This window comes from Leucoraja erinacea, chromosome 10 (assembly GCF_028641065.1).
Source record: "Leucoraja erinacea ecotype New England chromosome 10, Leri_hhj_1, whole genome shotgun sequence".
Classification (NCBI taxonomy): Eukaryota; Metazoa; Chordata; class Chondrichthyes; order Rajiformes; family Rajidae; genus Leucoraja; species Leucoraja erinaceus.
Genome location: NC_073386.1, coordinates 49,356,027 through 49,371,559, shown reverse-complemented (window position 1 = coordinate 49,371,559; position 15,533 = coordinate 49,356,027).

Genomic DNA, 15,533 nt, shown 5'->3' with positions numbered 1-15,533 from the left:
AAGATTCTTAGCGAGCGGCAGTGAGTGAGCGGCCTTGTGAGGGAAGTGCCCTGTGAGAAAAGTGTGAGTCTTTGGCGAGGAGGCTGAGGAGAGGAGACCACGCAATACGCTTGAGAGGTAGAGACAAAAGGAGATGTCAGGCAAGCTGATTCATTGCGATGCTTGCAGTATGTGGGAGGTCAAGGACACCGCTGGTGCCTCTGGCTGCTACAAATGCGAAAAATGCATCCAGGTAGAGCTCCTGAAGGGCCGTGTTGGGGAACTGGAGAAGTAAGTGGATGACCTCCGGTTCGTACGAGAAACGGAGTCGTTCCTCGACAAATCCTGCAGTACGATTGTTACACCTAAGGTACTGGAAGAGAGAAGGTGGGAGACAGTGAGAAAGGGAGTGAAGCATGGAATGCCAACGTCCCCTGGTGGTGTACCTCTTGTAAACAGGTTCATCCGCTTAGAAGCTGTTGGGACAGAAGACGTGAGCGGCGGACTGGCTTGCGATGCGAATAGGGCTGTTGAGCCAAAACCAAAAAGGCCTAAGGCAGGCAAGGCCATTGTAGTGGGAGACTCCATCGTGAGAGGTACGGACAGGGGTTTCTGCGGCAACAGACGGGATGCGAGGATGGTGTGCTGCCTTCCCGGTGCCAGGATCCAGGATGTCACGGACAGAGTGCAGAAAATCCTCAAGGGCGAAGATGAACATCCGGAAGTGGTAGTGCATGTCGGCACAAACGATGTCGGAAAAAAGGGGATGAATATTCTGCAGCGTGACTTTACAGAGCTCGGAAAAATGTTCAAAAGCAGGACCTCCAGGGTTGTTATCTCCGGTTTGCTTCCAGTTCCCCGTGCTGGCGAGAGCAGGAACAGGGAGATACGGGACCTGAACGTGTGGCTGAGGAACTGGTGCACGGGGCAGGGATTTAGATTCTTAGATCACTGGGATCTGTTTTGGGGTAAGGGGGAACTGTACAAAAGGGACGGATTGCATCTTAACAGGTGTGGGACCAGCATTCTGGCAGGCAGGTTTGCCACTGCTACACCGGTGGCTTTAAACTGAATAAGGGGGGTGGGGTGTTGAATGGGATAGTGGAGGATGGAGTTAAAGGGAAAGGGTTTCTTAAATGTGTGAGCGTAGAGACCGAGGGGTGTAAAATGAGGGTAGAAGCAATAGGTAGCAAGGTGAAAAGTAAAAGTGGCAGGCAGACAAAACCAGGGCAAAAATCAAAAAGGGCCACTTTTCAACATAATTGTATAAGGGGTAAGAGTGTTGTAAAAACAAGCCTGAAGGCTTTGTGTCTCAATGCAAGGAGCATTCATAATAAGGTGGATGCGTTGAATGTGCAGATAGCTATTAATGACTATGATATAGTTGGGATCACGGAGACATGGCTCCAGGGTGACCAAGGCTGGGAGCTGAACATCCAGGGATATTCAATATTCAGGAGGGATAGACAGAAAGGAAAAGGAGGTGGGGTAGCGTTACTGATTAGAGACGGGATTAATGCAATGGAAAGGAAGGACATTAGTTTGGAGGATGTGGAATCGGTATGGGTAGAGCTGCGAAACACTAAGGGGCAGAAAACGCTGGTGGGTGTTGTGTACAGGCCACCTAACAGTAGTAGTGAAGTTGGAGATGGTATCAAACAGGAAATTAGAAATGCGTGCGACAAATGCAAAACAGTTATAATGGGTGACTTCAATCTACATATAGATTGGGTGAATCAAATTGGCAGGGGTGCTGAGGAAGAGGATTTCTTGGAATGTATGTGGGATAGTTATCTAAATCAACATGTAGAGGAACCAACGAGAGAGCAGGCTATTTTAGACTGGGTATTGAGTAATGAGGAAGGGTTAGTTAGCAATCTTGTTGTACGTGCCCCCTTGGGCAAGAGTGACCATAATATGGTTGAGTTCTTCATTAGGATGGAGAGTGACATTGTTAATTCAGAAACAATGGTTCTGAACTTGAAGAAAGGTAACTTTGAGGGTATGAGACGTGAATTGGCCAAGATTGACTGGCAATTAATTCTAAAAGGGTTGACGGTGGATATGCAATGGAAGACATTTAAAGGCTGCATGGATGAACTACCAATATTGTTCATACCAGTTTGGCAAAAGAATAAATCAGGGAAGGTAGTACATCCATGGATAACAAGGGAAATCAGGGATAGTATCAAAGCGAAGGATGATGCGTACAAATTAGCCAGAAAAAGCAGCATACCGGAGGACTGGGAGAAATTCAAAGACCAGCAGAGGAGGACAAAGGGCTTAATTAGGAAAGGGAAAATAGATTATGAAAGAAAACTGGCAGGGAACATAAAAACTGACTGCAAAAGTTTTTATAGATATGTGAAAAGAAAGAGATTAGTTAAAACAAATGTAGGTCCCTTGCAGTCAGAAACAGGTGAGTTGATCATGGGGAACAAGGATATGGCGGACCAATTGAATAACTACTTTGGTTCCGTCTTCACTAAGGAAGACATAAATAATCTGCCGGAAATAGCAGGGGATCGCGGGTCAAAGGAGGAATTGAGTGAAATCCAGGTTAGCCGGGAAGTGGTGTTGGGTAAATTGAATGGATTAAAGGCCGATAAATCCCCAGGGCCAGATAGGCTGCATCCCAGAGTACTTAAGGAAGTAGCTCCAGAAATAGTGGATGCATTAGTAATAATCTTTCAAAACTCTTTAGATTCTGGAGTAGTTCCTGAAGATTGGCGGGTAGCAAACGTAACCCCACTTTTTAAGAAGGGAGGGAGAGAGAAAATGGGGAATTACAGACCAGTTAGTCTAACATCGGTAGTGGGGAAACTGCTAGAGTCAGTTATTAAAGATGGGATAGCAGCACATTTGGAAAGTGGTGAAATCATTGGACAAAGTCAGCATGGATTTACGAAAGGTAAATCATGTCTGACGAATCTTATAGAATTTTTCGAGGATGTAACTAGTAGCGTGGATAGGGGAGAACCAGTGGATGTGGTGTATCTAGACTTCCAGAAGGCTTTCGACAAGGTCCCACATAAGAGATTAGTATACAAACTTAAATGACAAGGCATTGGGGGTTCAGTATTGATGTGGATAGAGAACTGGCTGGCAAACAGGAAGCAAAGAGTAGGAGTAAATGGGTCCTTTTCACAATGGCAGGCAGTGACTAGTGGGGTATCGCAAGGCTCAGTGCTGGGACCCCAGCTATTTACAATATATATTAATGATCTGGATGAGGGAATTGAAGGCAATATCTCCAAGTTTGCGGATGACACTAAGCTGGGGGGCAGTGTTAGCTGTGAGGAGGATGCTAGGAGACTGCAAGGTGACTTGGATAGGCTGGGTGAGGGGGCAAATGTTTGGCAGATGCAGTATAATGTGGATAAATGTGAGGTTATCCATTTTGGTGGCAAAAACGGGAAAGCAGACTATTATCTAAATGGTGGCTGATTGGGAAAGGGGGAGATGCAGCGAGACCTGGGTGTCATGGTACACCAGTCATTGAAGGTAGGCATGCAGGTGCAGCAGGCAGTAAAGAAAGCGAATGGTATGTTAGCTTTCATTGCAAAAGGATTTCAGTATAGGAGCAGGGAGGTTCTACAGCAGTTGTACAGGGTCTTGGTGAGACCACACCTGGAGTATTGCGTACAGTTTTGGTCCCCAAATCTGAGGAAGGACATTATTGCCATAGAGGAAGTGCAGAGACGGTTCACCAGACTGATTCCTGGGATGTCAGGACTGTCTTATGAAGAAAGACTGGATAGACTTGGTTTATACTCTCTAGAATTTAGGAGATTGAGAGGGGATCTTATAGAAACTTACAAAATTCTTAAGGGGTTGGACAGGCTAGATGCAGGAAGATTGTTCCCGATGTTAGGGAAGTCCAGGACAAGGGGTCACAGCTTAAGGATAAGGGGGAAATCCTTTAAAACGAGATGAGAAGAACTTTTTTCACACAGAGAGTGGTGAATCTCTGGAACTCTCTGCCACAGAGGGTAGTTGAGGCCAGTTCATTGGCTATATTTAAGAGGGAGTTAGATGTGGCCCTTGTGGCTAAGGGGGATCAGCGGGTATGGAGAGAAGGCAGGTACGGGATACTGAGTTGGATGATCAGCCATGATCATATTGAATGACGGTGCAGGCTCGAAGGGCCGAATGGCCTACTCCTGCACCTAATTTCTATGTTTCTATGATTGCTCTCTACAATAATGCCGTGAAGGGTCTTGCCATTAATACTGTTAAAGGGTCTTGCCCTTTATATTCGACCTCCCAAAGTGTGACACCTCACACTTCCTCGAATTACACTCCATCTAACATTTCTCTGCCCACTTCTGTAGCTGGTCTATATTCTACTGTACACTTTGACAGCCTTTCCCACAGCCCGCAACCCCAGCAATCTTGTTGTCGTCTGCAAACTTACAAACGAATCCATCTACATTTATATCCATGTCATATATATATTTTAACAAACAACAGAGGTCTCAGTAAAGATCCCTGCAGAGCTCCAGTAGTCACAGACCTCCAGTCTGAATAATGCCCTTCCAACACAACCATCTGTCTTCTGGCTCGAAGGGCCAAATGGCCTACTCCTGCACCTATTTTTCTAAGTTTCTATGTTTTCTATTAGTAAACCAGTTCTGAACCCATATGACCAAGCCACTGTGATTCCTGCGCGTCTTAATATTTTGGTCAGCCTACCTTGATGGACTTTATCAAATGCCTTAGTAACATGCATTTAGACAACATCTGCAGCCCTCCCCTCATCGATCACCTTAGTTACCAAAAAGAACTCAAGAGATGATCTGCCCCATATAAACCCATGCTGACTGTTCCTTATTATCCCATTCTCTTGCGAATGGGAGCAAATCCGATCCTGAAGAATCCCAGTATGAAGTTTACCAGCATTATTCCTTGGATCATTCTACTTCCCTTCTTAAACGAAGGAACAACATTGGCTACTCTTCAGTCCTCCAGGATCTTGCCTATGGCTAGATAAAAGGAAGGGTTTTCACCAAGGCTCTTGCCTCTCGATAGATTTCATCAGGCTCTTGGGATGTATCCACCTTTATGGTCTTCAAGAATCCCAACACCGCATCTTTCTTGATTTCAAACTGTCCTTGCACGTAAGCATTCCTCACATTGATCTCACTGTCCTCCATGTCCTTCTCCTTGGTGAGTGCAGATGCAAAGACCTCATTGACTGTGCACTATTTCAGGTTTTCCAGTCAGTAGGGGCATATGCTTCTGCAGTAACTGGACTCATTAAACTACCCATTAAATGCAGGAGTTGGTCGCTGTCTCTCACACCTTTTTACAGTGTATTTCAGGGGCAAAACAATTAGGTGACTGCAGGAAACACCAAGAAGCCTCAGGGTGGTTGAGGCTTGCCCCTGCCTCCCTATCCCCGTGGAAATACAGTTCCCACAGCCACTGGGCAAAAGCATATCAACTCTATAAGCACGTAAGTAACTTTAAATAAAACGTTGAAAATCATAATGGTGTCGTCATGCCACCTGCTGGTAACTGACAGAATTGGCCTTGTAATCAGGACAATATCTTGCAATTGAATAAATTATAATCATAGGAAGTAAAAGTTCTTGATCTTAGAGAATGGTGTGATTGTGTGGAGTTGGGGCTTGCAAACAAAGCCAAGGGGTAGAATACAGAACAGGGCGAGGCGAGTGAGGGTTAAGGGGTGGGGTGCGGGAGAGTTGGAGTGAGAATAGGCAAGGAGCAGAGCGTGGAATGCAGAATTGTGTGTAGCCAGTACACAGAGCCAGGAGCAAATACACCCAACTGTAGCAGATAGCTGAGTGCCTTATTTTACAGAAAGAATGTCCATGATAATGTGGCTGCAAAGGCTCTTGCAAAAAAAGAGCTAATTCTCACCATCCATCCTTTAGTTTAGAGATACAGCACGGAAACAGGCCCTTCGGCCCACCGGATCTGCGCCAACCACCGATCCCCGTACATTAACACTATCCTACACCCACTAGATACAATGTTTACATTTACCAAGTCAATTAACCTACAAACCTGTACGTCTTTGGAGTGTAGGAGGAAACCGAAGATCTCGGAGAAAACCCACGCAGGTCACGGGTGGAACGTACAAACTCTGTACAGGCAGCACCCGTAGTTGGGATCGAACCAGGGTCTCCGGCGCTGCATTCGCTGTGAGGCAGCTGTGTGACCGTTCCTCTCCTTTATCTTGTTTCTAATGACTGGACCAGCCTCCAGATCTGGCATCCTCGCTTCCTTGGGAACTTTGCTGCATAGACTATTCTGTAAGGAATGTTTGTGAATTACTGGTACCTCTGCAATATGAGAAACCTTTTCCCTTGTATATTGGAGAGACTGTGCAGTGTTCTGGGCAACCTCTCAGCATTTCCACTTAGTGACTACTGGTAATAATATGGGCACATATGATCATTTTGCTTATCAACTGAGTAAATTCAATGGTTACGGTGAGAAGGCTAGAGAAAGGGGCTGAGAGGGAAAAATAGATCAGTCGTGATCGAATGGCTGAAGATCTCAGAGAAAACCCATACAGGTCACGGGGAGAACGTACAAACTCCGTACAGACAAGCACAGTCAAGGTTGAACCCGGGTCCTTGGCACCATAAACGGCCAGTGTATTATAGAGTCATTGAACTGTAGAACAATGTAGACCCTCAACATGTCTTGTCCATACCGACCAAATTGGCATATTGGGCTAGTTCCACCTGCCTGCATTTGGCCCACACCTCTCCAAGCCCTCAAAAATGGTGTTGTACTGTGCCGACATTTTACAAGAAGCAGGGCAGGTCATGATCAAATGCAACAGTTTTGAATTTCTCCATTTAAAAGAACAGCACAAATCAACAGACAGGCTGCTAATTTATTTAAATGAATTAGCGCTATTGCGGTCTACCAATGGCAATGAAGTTCCCAACCGCAAGGGGCATCCCTATGGCAAGGGAATCCCCAACCTCACGAGGACCATACTGCCTGTGAGTACAGTACCTGGCCTTCATTGTGCCTGGAAAAGTGATCGTTGCAGCATTGTCTACCATACGAGTGATTTTGGTGTCATCTGTCTACCATACGACCAATTTTGGTGACATACTAAAAACAAAAAAAAGTGGAAAGGACGAGCAGCTGCTGGCGAGGCTGCCAGCTCGCGGCACCACCCGTCAAATCTCCCTCAAACCAACCCTCCATAATTACCCTTTGACAACTTTCAAACCAATTTTAAACTAAAAAAATGTCCAGTACACCTTGGATCTCATGTGATCTCATTTCTAGCCAAGCCTACCATGCAGAACCTTGTCAAAGGCCTTGCTTAAGTCCATATAGATAATTGCTGCCATGCCCTCATCAATCCTCTTGGAGATATCTTCAAAAAACATCTATCTGATTTGGCATATCAATAGATACACTTTACAAAATTTACATTTCATTAACATGGAAGATAGACGCAAAATGTTCATGGGAATGGTCTCGACCTGAAAAGTCATCCATTCCTTCTCTGTCCCACCGAGTTACTCCTGCATTTTGTGTCTATCTTCAGTGTAAACCAGCATCTGCAGTTCCTTCCTACACTTTTGACTAACATGGCATCAGTTTTGCTTTCCCAAACATTCCATAGGTTTAGGAGGTTCAACTCCTCGGTGCCCAGCAGGAAAAGGAACCAGAACAGTGGCCTTTCCCCACAGGCGTTTTATGCAGCTGTTAGTGCTGCTGCTTCAAAGCTCCAGGGACTCGGGTTCAACCCTGACTTCAGATGCTGTCTGTATAACGTTTCCATATTTTTTCTGTAACAAATAGGTTTCTGCTAGGTGCTCTGGTTTCCTCCCACAAACCAAGCGTGTGCAGTAAGTTAATGGGCTAATATAATTACTGTGTAATATGGGCAAGTAGCTAAAGAACCAAAGGTGAGTTAATAAGTATTTGACAAAGAATAAGCAATAGAGATAAGAGAAATTGAAGGGACTTCTCCCCTAGGAGCTGACATGGATCTGATGGACTCTTTCTGTGCTTTAATCAGTAAATAACCATTTGTTGGTAGCCATACAGTATCAAGCATCAGAATGTCCCATTGCAAGTAGTCCTGGCACACAGAATCTACAGCGTTTGGTTGTGGACACCTCCTTGAGCTGGAAGACCAGTAGATTTTGTGCAGACGAGAGGGCACCTTTGAACAAGTGAATATTGCTCCAGTAGAAGTCGATGCTTGTCTCCCTATGTGTCCCTGGATGTATCCTGTCGAGCACAGAGTCCTGTGTGGTGTAATTGCTCAGGATAAACTTCAGCAAAGATCATTGTGCCCCTTTATCCACAGTCAAGGCAAACACGCACGTAAAGGAAATGGAAGATGGCCTGACTTGTGGTCAAATGTATTTCTTTGAACAAATGTCTATGAAGGACAAGTGGTGATGCAAGATCCGAATTAATAGAATATTGTGCAGGCAGTCAGACCCATCTTTTGTCAATGGGAAACAGAGTACAGTGGCACATTGTTTATATGCTCAGGCTCTGGAGATTGATGCAGACACACACAAAAGTTGCCATCGGGGCAGGGGACCCAACGATAATTCTCTCGCCATCCCTCTCCTCTGCATCTTAGATTATAATCATAGATTATGGCTATAACATAAACACTATTTGTGGATATTTGGACATTATGTTATAGCCATAATCTATGATCTCCAGATGAGGAGAGGAGAGGGATGTCGGTTTGCGGGAACTAGATTTTGAATAATGACGCAAAAACATGTGTAATATATGCAAAACGATTTTCACTGTGCTGTTGTATATGTGAAAAAAATGAAGCATCATTGAACCATCGTTGAAATGGAGGACACTTTGAGCGAATGCTGGCATGGGCCATATCTGCATTACATACGACAATATGACATGATGATCACATTCTTTCTCAAAATCAAGAGGGAGAAATGCTCTCTTCTTCCGAGCTTCTCTTTCACCTTGACTGTGTGGTAAGTGCCGTATTGGTGGATGCTCTGTTTCCTTCCGCTACCCAGACACCGTGAACGAGCCCAGCCCCGCTAGCGCCTGAGCAGCGAGCTGGATGTAAAAGCCAAGGAAGAGGCATTCCGGCCGGTGGCTCCGACTTATCGGACGGGGACGTCTCTCCACCCGGGCGGGGGAGAGACAGCCGCCTGAGTCGCTGGAGCGGCTCTTGGAGCAGGAGCTCCAGCGAGGTGCACCCCAGGAGGGGCGCTCTCACAGAGGGGGGTCAGGCTCTCCCTCCACAGTGCCTTGTGCACTGTCCATTGCTTCCTCCTTTCCAGAGGATAGCTTTGGTGACCAGGACTGGGCTGGTCAAGAACAGGGGCAATGGCTGAAGATCTCGGGAGTATGCAAGGGGTGCAGAAACAGGAAGAGCTGCTAGGTGTGGTGTGTGGTGGACAGCTACGTGGAAACCCCATGTGCAGGAGGCGTTAAAAGCCTGACGACAGCCATCACATCGTTTTTTCCTCATTCCATGGACAAATACCGAGATGACCACAACCTTCGTAAACAAGTCATAAGACCCCAGCCACTGGGCCAGACCCACTGCTCTGTGGCAAAAACCTCATAAAGCATATGAAGGACATGCAAGAGGTTTTACAAAACTTTCGGCTCATGAGGGCAGGGCCGGGACGAGTAACTAAAAACAGTAATTCCTACGCAGCAGCACCCCATCGCGTCCATCAGTCAACTGTCACCCAGACACTAAAACCAGCTCTGGCAATATTCAGAAGAGAAAAACATATTGTCATGGCATATCTTGATGATATCCTAAATGGTAGGCAAGACCATGAATTTGACGATGTTAGCTGTTCAGCTATCAAACAGTTATTCGAAACCCTGGGGTTGTCTTACATCCAGATAAATCTAAGTTGAAGCCATCCTCTATCATGGACTACTTGGGCTTCACAATTAATTCAGTCTACGTGACTGTAACATTGCCAAGGGACACATAGTTGAATTGGCACAATCGTCAACAAACTACCAACTACTCGACAAGTAACAGAGTAATTGGGATAATGGTAGCAGCATTTCCAGCTACATAATTCGGACCTTTGTACCAAAAACGACATACAGGTCATAATGGTCGTTTCATGAAGTTACCCACTGAAGTAATATCAGAACTACAGTGGTGGGCAAAAAACGTTTGACATAGGTTCAGCCTATCATCATCACTATCACCCCTACGTCAGTTATCCAAACAGATGCTAGTGCTCAAGACTGGGGAGCACCTAACTCTATATCCAGCACAAGTAGTAGATGAACTAACCCAGAATCATCGTTACCACTTACACTGGGCATTAATTATCTAGAGATGTTTGCGTGACTTTTTATGCTTTAAAAGCATTTGCATAAATATGCATCACTTGCATGTACGGTTATAATAGATAATACTACGGTGGTGGCCTACATTAACCATATGGGCGGCATAAAATCGGTATCATGCGACAAGTTGGTCAATACAATTTGGCAATGGTGTGTCCAAAGACATCTTTGGCTATCAGTAACTTACCTACCAGGTAAGCTAAATACAGTGGCAGACACCAGATCACGTAAATTTAATGACAACATCGAATGGATGTTAAAACCCCCAAAAATATATTTTTTTCACAAAAGTTATCAAGCAATATGGCACGCTAGATATCGATTTATTTGCATCTAGACTAAATCACCAGGTACCTATGTATGTCGCTTGGGAACCAGACCCTGAGGCAGCAACGGTAGATGGTAGATGCTAGATGCGTTCGCGCTGGATTGGGGAAATTTTTCTTCTATTCATTTCCTCCCTTCTGCCTCATCAGTCGGGAGCTACGCACAGTACAAATGGACTCTGCTTCAGGTATTTTGATAGTACCCGACTGGCCTACACAGCCATGGTTCCCAATACTCCATGACATGGATGTTGGAACTCCGATGGTATTCCCCAGTGACCCAGAGTTATTAACACCCAGTGTTGGGCACAAGCCACCCGTGCCATGAGAAAATCAAACTCCTGGGTTGCAGATGCTGCACAAACCACTTCTGGGACTGGGATTATCATAACAAACCGTTGACACGATATCAGCATCCCTCTGAACATCCACTAAAAAACAGCACTTGTCCAGCATCAATATATGGGAGAAGTACTGCTTGGATACAGGGACCACCTACTCAACCGCTACAGTTACCAACGTACTGGAATTCCTGGCGAACCTTCACCACGATGAAGGACTTCAGCTACAGAGCCATCAACACAGCTAGAATTGCCATGCCTGTCTATTTAAAGCCTGCTCCAGGACAACAGGCCATGGGGTCCCACCAGCTGGTGGTCAAACTAATGAAGGGTATTTACAACTCTAACCCCTAGACCAAGGTACACCCATATATGGGATGTCAGTGTGGTCCTGACATACCTCAGGGGATGCCCACCAGCCAGATCCCTCAACCTGAAACCATCTATGCTCAAAACACTCATGTTGATGGCACTTGTATCTGCACAGAGGGTCCAGTCACTACACCTATTGCGACTGGACACCATGCTCACAGCTCCAGACCAGATCTCTGTCGTTATCCAGGGAATGATCAAACAGAGCAGACCAGGAACACCTAATCCAGTCGTGGAATTCTGGGCTTACCCGCCAGAAACACGGTTATGTGCCATGACCCTATTATCCTACATAGACACAACCAAAATATTCGAGGGAGATGAAAAGCCCTGTGGGTCAGTCATAAAAAACCTTATGGTCGGGTGACGAGCCATTTCGAGATGGCTCAAGCCGGTGCTAAAAGCTGCTGGGATAAAAACTAACATGTACAAAGTTCATTCCACCAGGGCAGCATCCACGTCGACGGCTAAAAGAATGGACGTGCCTATAATCCACACCCTGGCTACAGCAGGATGGTGGGGGGGGGTAAGACCGTTCAGAAATTTTATAATAAGCCGTTGGCAAAACCTGTTTTATTTGCAGGAAAGATTTTACAGACTGCAAATATTTAATTTAAGCCCAGGGGAACAATTTAATTTCTTTTTGTTGTTATTGTTAAAAAAAATACCATTGTGTTTTTCTACAAACAGATTCATTGGTTGATTACGATAACACACTTCGTCCCTCAAAGACTTCGGCAGTGATGTAGTAATAACTGTTACACGGTTTGAAATCACAGAGCTTTGAAATCTTCACGGAATCACTCACGTGACTCCGAAGTAAAATAGTAAGATTAAACGAGAACTTACCAGTTTGAAGTTTGATCTGTATTTTATGAGGAGTTACGATGAGGGATTACGTGCCCTCCGCTCCCACCCTCAATAATATGGGTCAAATTCATAAACTGATGTCTCCTTATCTTTACTATGTTTACTTCAATAACTGTATCTGTGATTCCACACCGCTGCTTTGAAGTATGCCAGGCATGCGTGCTGAACGGGTTCTTCACGTAATCCCTCATCGTAACTCCTCATAAAATACAGATCAAACTTCAAACTGGTAAGTTCTCGTTTAATCTTACTATTTGTGCTGCTTATTCAGAGTAAGGTGTTGTGAATCCCACCTCTACTTCTGCTGAAGTCACATTGGCTGCATCTGTTAGAAGACTTCCAGGGAGACAAAGAAAAATGTTCAATTGGTCATGGAATAGGACTTTCCATTATCTTGACTCCAACAGCAACTATATATGTTTCATCTGCTTTCTATCTTGCAATTTCTGGCTCATTGCTGGAGGGAACTGAGAACCAGCCATTTCTAATGATTATGTTAAATATGCTTTTCTTCCAACTCTGAAAGTTCTGCCTGCATAAGCTGCCTTGCTAATATGGCTACTATGGCATTAAATATGTTCTTTACAAATGACCCATACCTGGTCACTTCTGTTTCCTGCATTGTCCATTTTCAGTGTCATAATTTCAGTATGAGCCATAAGCAGAGGTTGAGTAGGCTGGGACTCTATTCCGTGGAGCGCAGGAAGATGAGGGGTGATCTTATAGAGGTGTATAAAAATCATGAGAGGAATAGATCGGATAGTCCCTTGCCCAGAGTAGGTGAATTGAGGACCAGAGGACATAGCTTTAAAAGGTGAAGGGGAAAAGATTTAATAGGAATATGAGGGGTAACTTATTTCCACAAAGGGTGGTGGGCGTATGGAACAAGCTACGAGAGTAGGTAGATGAGGCTGGAAATATCGCGACGTTTAAGAAATAGTTACAGGTTGATGGATAGGACAGGTTTGGAGGGATATGGACCAAACATAGGCAGGAAGGACTAGTGTAGCTGGGACATTGTGGCCAGTTGCGCTGAAGGGGCTGTTTCCACGCTGTATTACTCTTTGACTCTATGACTAACTCCAAAACCTACACACATGAAAACAAAACTTTAAAATGGATTACACAAATGTGATCTTCCAAAAACAACACAGGAAAGGAATATGCCATGAACAATAAAGAACTACATTTCCAACACTTAGAATAAATAAGGCATGGCTCAAAATGCTGACTTACAACGATAAACACATTTTCATCACGCTGAACAGAATTAGCTCGGGTTTCCTGCTTCCGTTAAGCCTAGGGGGTGAAAGCAGAATTGGGCGCCAGAAATGGAAGTGTCAAATGTATAACCATTGTTATATAATTAATCCACTGTGAAACTGTCGAAGTTGATATAAGTAGATATTGGGCACATACATGCAAACATACTAGGAAACCAAATAATCTCAAATTGAACTGATTAGGAAATGGTGACAAGTGCCAGGGATGATCTGTCATCAGCCTTGAATGGGTGTTTATATCTGTCCCAGATATTCTTAGCAGGGCTACAATGACAATTTTTTCAACCACATAGTATGTTATTTTAAATAAAACTTAGGCAGCAGAAGACCTTTTCAAGTGTTGATCCTTTTATAGTTTTGTAACTTTCCATATAATATAAGTCAACATGTTTGCATTCAATTATAAAACACATGGGCTCAGAATTTGCTGCCATTGGTGAGCTACCCTTTCTCGCTCTAGGCTGCGTGGTAACTTACTTTTAGTCATCACTATGCAGAGCTGCGGCTTACTCAGGGTGTAGTTCTACTGTACAAAACCACTGCTAGTGCGGATGCGTGGTTGCACAGCGCGTGGCTCTCTGCAGGAAGGAGGGCGTCAGGGACTGTGAGCACAGCAAGAGAAAGGATGGAGTTGGGGAAGGCTGAATGTCTGCATTCATTTTGAGTGTGTGTGTGTGTGCAGGGCCGGCATTAGGAGGTGCGGGGCCCAATTGGGAACAATTTTGGTGAGCCCCAGGTTCCCAGCCAAGGTCTGTAGAATCATAAAAATACAAATAAAGTCTATTATAGACTTTATATCTCTATGGTAGAATGGAAAGTAATCAAAATGTGCGCTTAAAAAGTGCCTGTGAGTTAATGGACCAAACAGATCTAAGCTATATTTTAATACAAAATTTCATACATGTAAGCCTACAAGTAACAAACAAAATTGTAGATTACCTCCGAAAAGTACATAGTTACAATACTTGTTTTAGTGACTGTGAAATGAAAAAAAAAGTAATTTAATTAACTAGATTCTGGAAAACCAATAGCCATTGGTGAAAAAACAGTCGAGGCATTAAATGTGGGCTTCTGCCCCATCCTACCCTTTGGGCTTCTACCCCACCCTAACTTAGTTGTGTGTGTGTGTGTTAGTTGGCTGTGCGTGATGTGTGTGTGTTAGGTACACAAAAATGCTGGAGAAACTCAGCGGGTGCAGCAGCATATATGGACCGAAGGAAATAGGCAACGTTTCGGGCCGAAACGTTGCCTATTTCCTTCAGTCCATAGCTGCTGCTGCACCCGCTGAGTTTCTCCAGCATTTTGGTGTGCCTTCGATTTTCCAGCATCTGCAGGTCCTTCTTAAACACATGTGTGTGTGTTAGTTGTCTGTGCGTGATGTTTGTGGGAGGGAAGGAGAGAAGGGAGGGAGGGAAGTAGAGAAAGAAGGGAGGGAGATAATGAGAGATAGAAAGAGAGGGAAGGAAGGAGAGAAGGAAAAAGGGATAGGATGGAGGGAGGGAAGGAGAGAATGGAGGGAGGGAGGGAAGAAGGGAAGGGAGGGATGGAAGGGAAGGAGAGAAGGGAGGGCCGGCGGCGGGAGCGGATGCCGGGGTCCGGGCAAACGGGTGTGAACTGAGTCCGAGGTTTGTAAACGTTGCTCCAACCCCCGGCCCAACGCATTGTGCACCGTGTCTCCCTGGGGAAAGAGAGGGGGGAGCCTGGGCTGTGTGTGTGAAGCACGGTGACTGGAGGGGCGGGAGCGTTGCCCCGGGACCGTGAGGGAATGACCCACCTCCCCTTATCCAATCCCCCTCACACCCCCCTCCCCGTCTACCCCTTTCTTCCCCCTCCACCCATCTACTCTCGTTCCCCCCTCCACCTGGGGTAGATCTACCCGAGCCGACAGTACATTACTCTAGCGCGGGGTCCCCTTAGGCTCGGGGCTCAATTGGGAGCAATTGGTCCAATTGGCTTAAGGCCGGCCCTTGTGTGTGTGTGTGATCAAAGTGCTGCTGTCACTCCCTCTTCTTCCGAGTTTCTGCATTCAT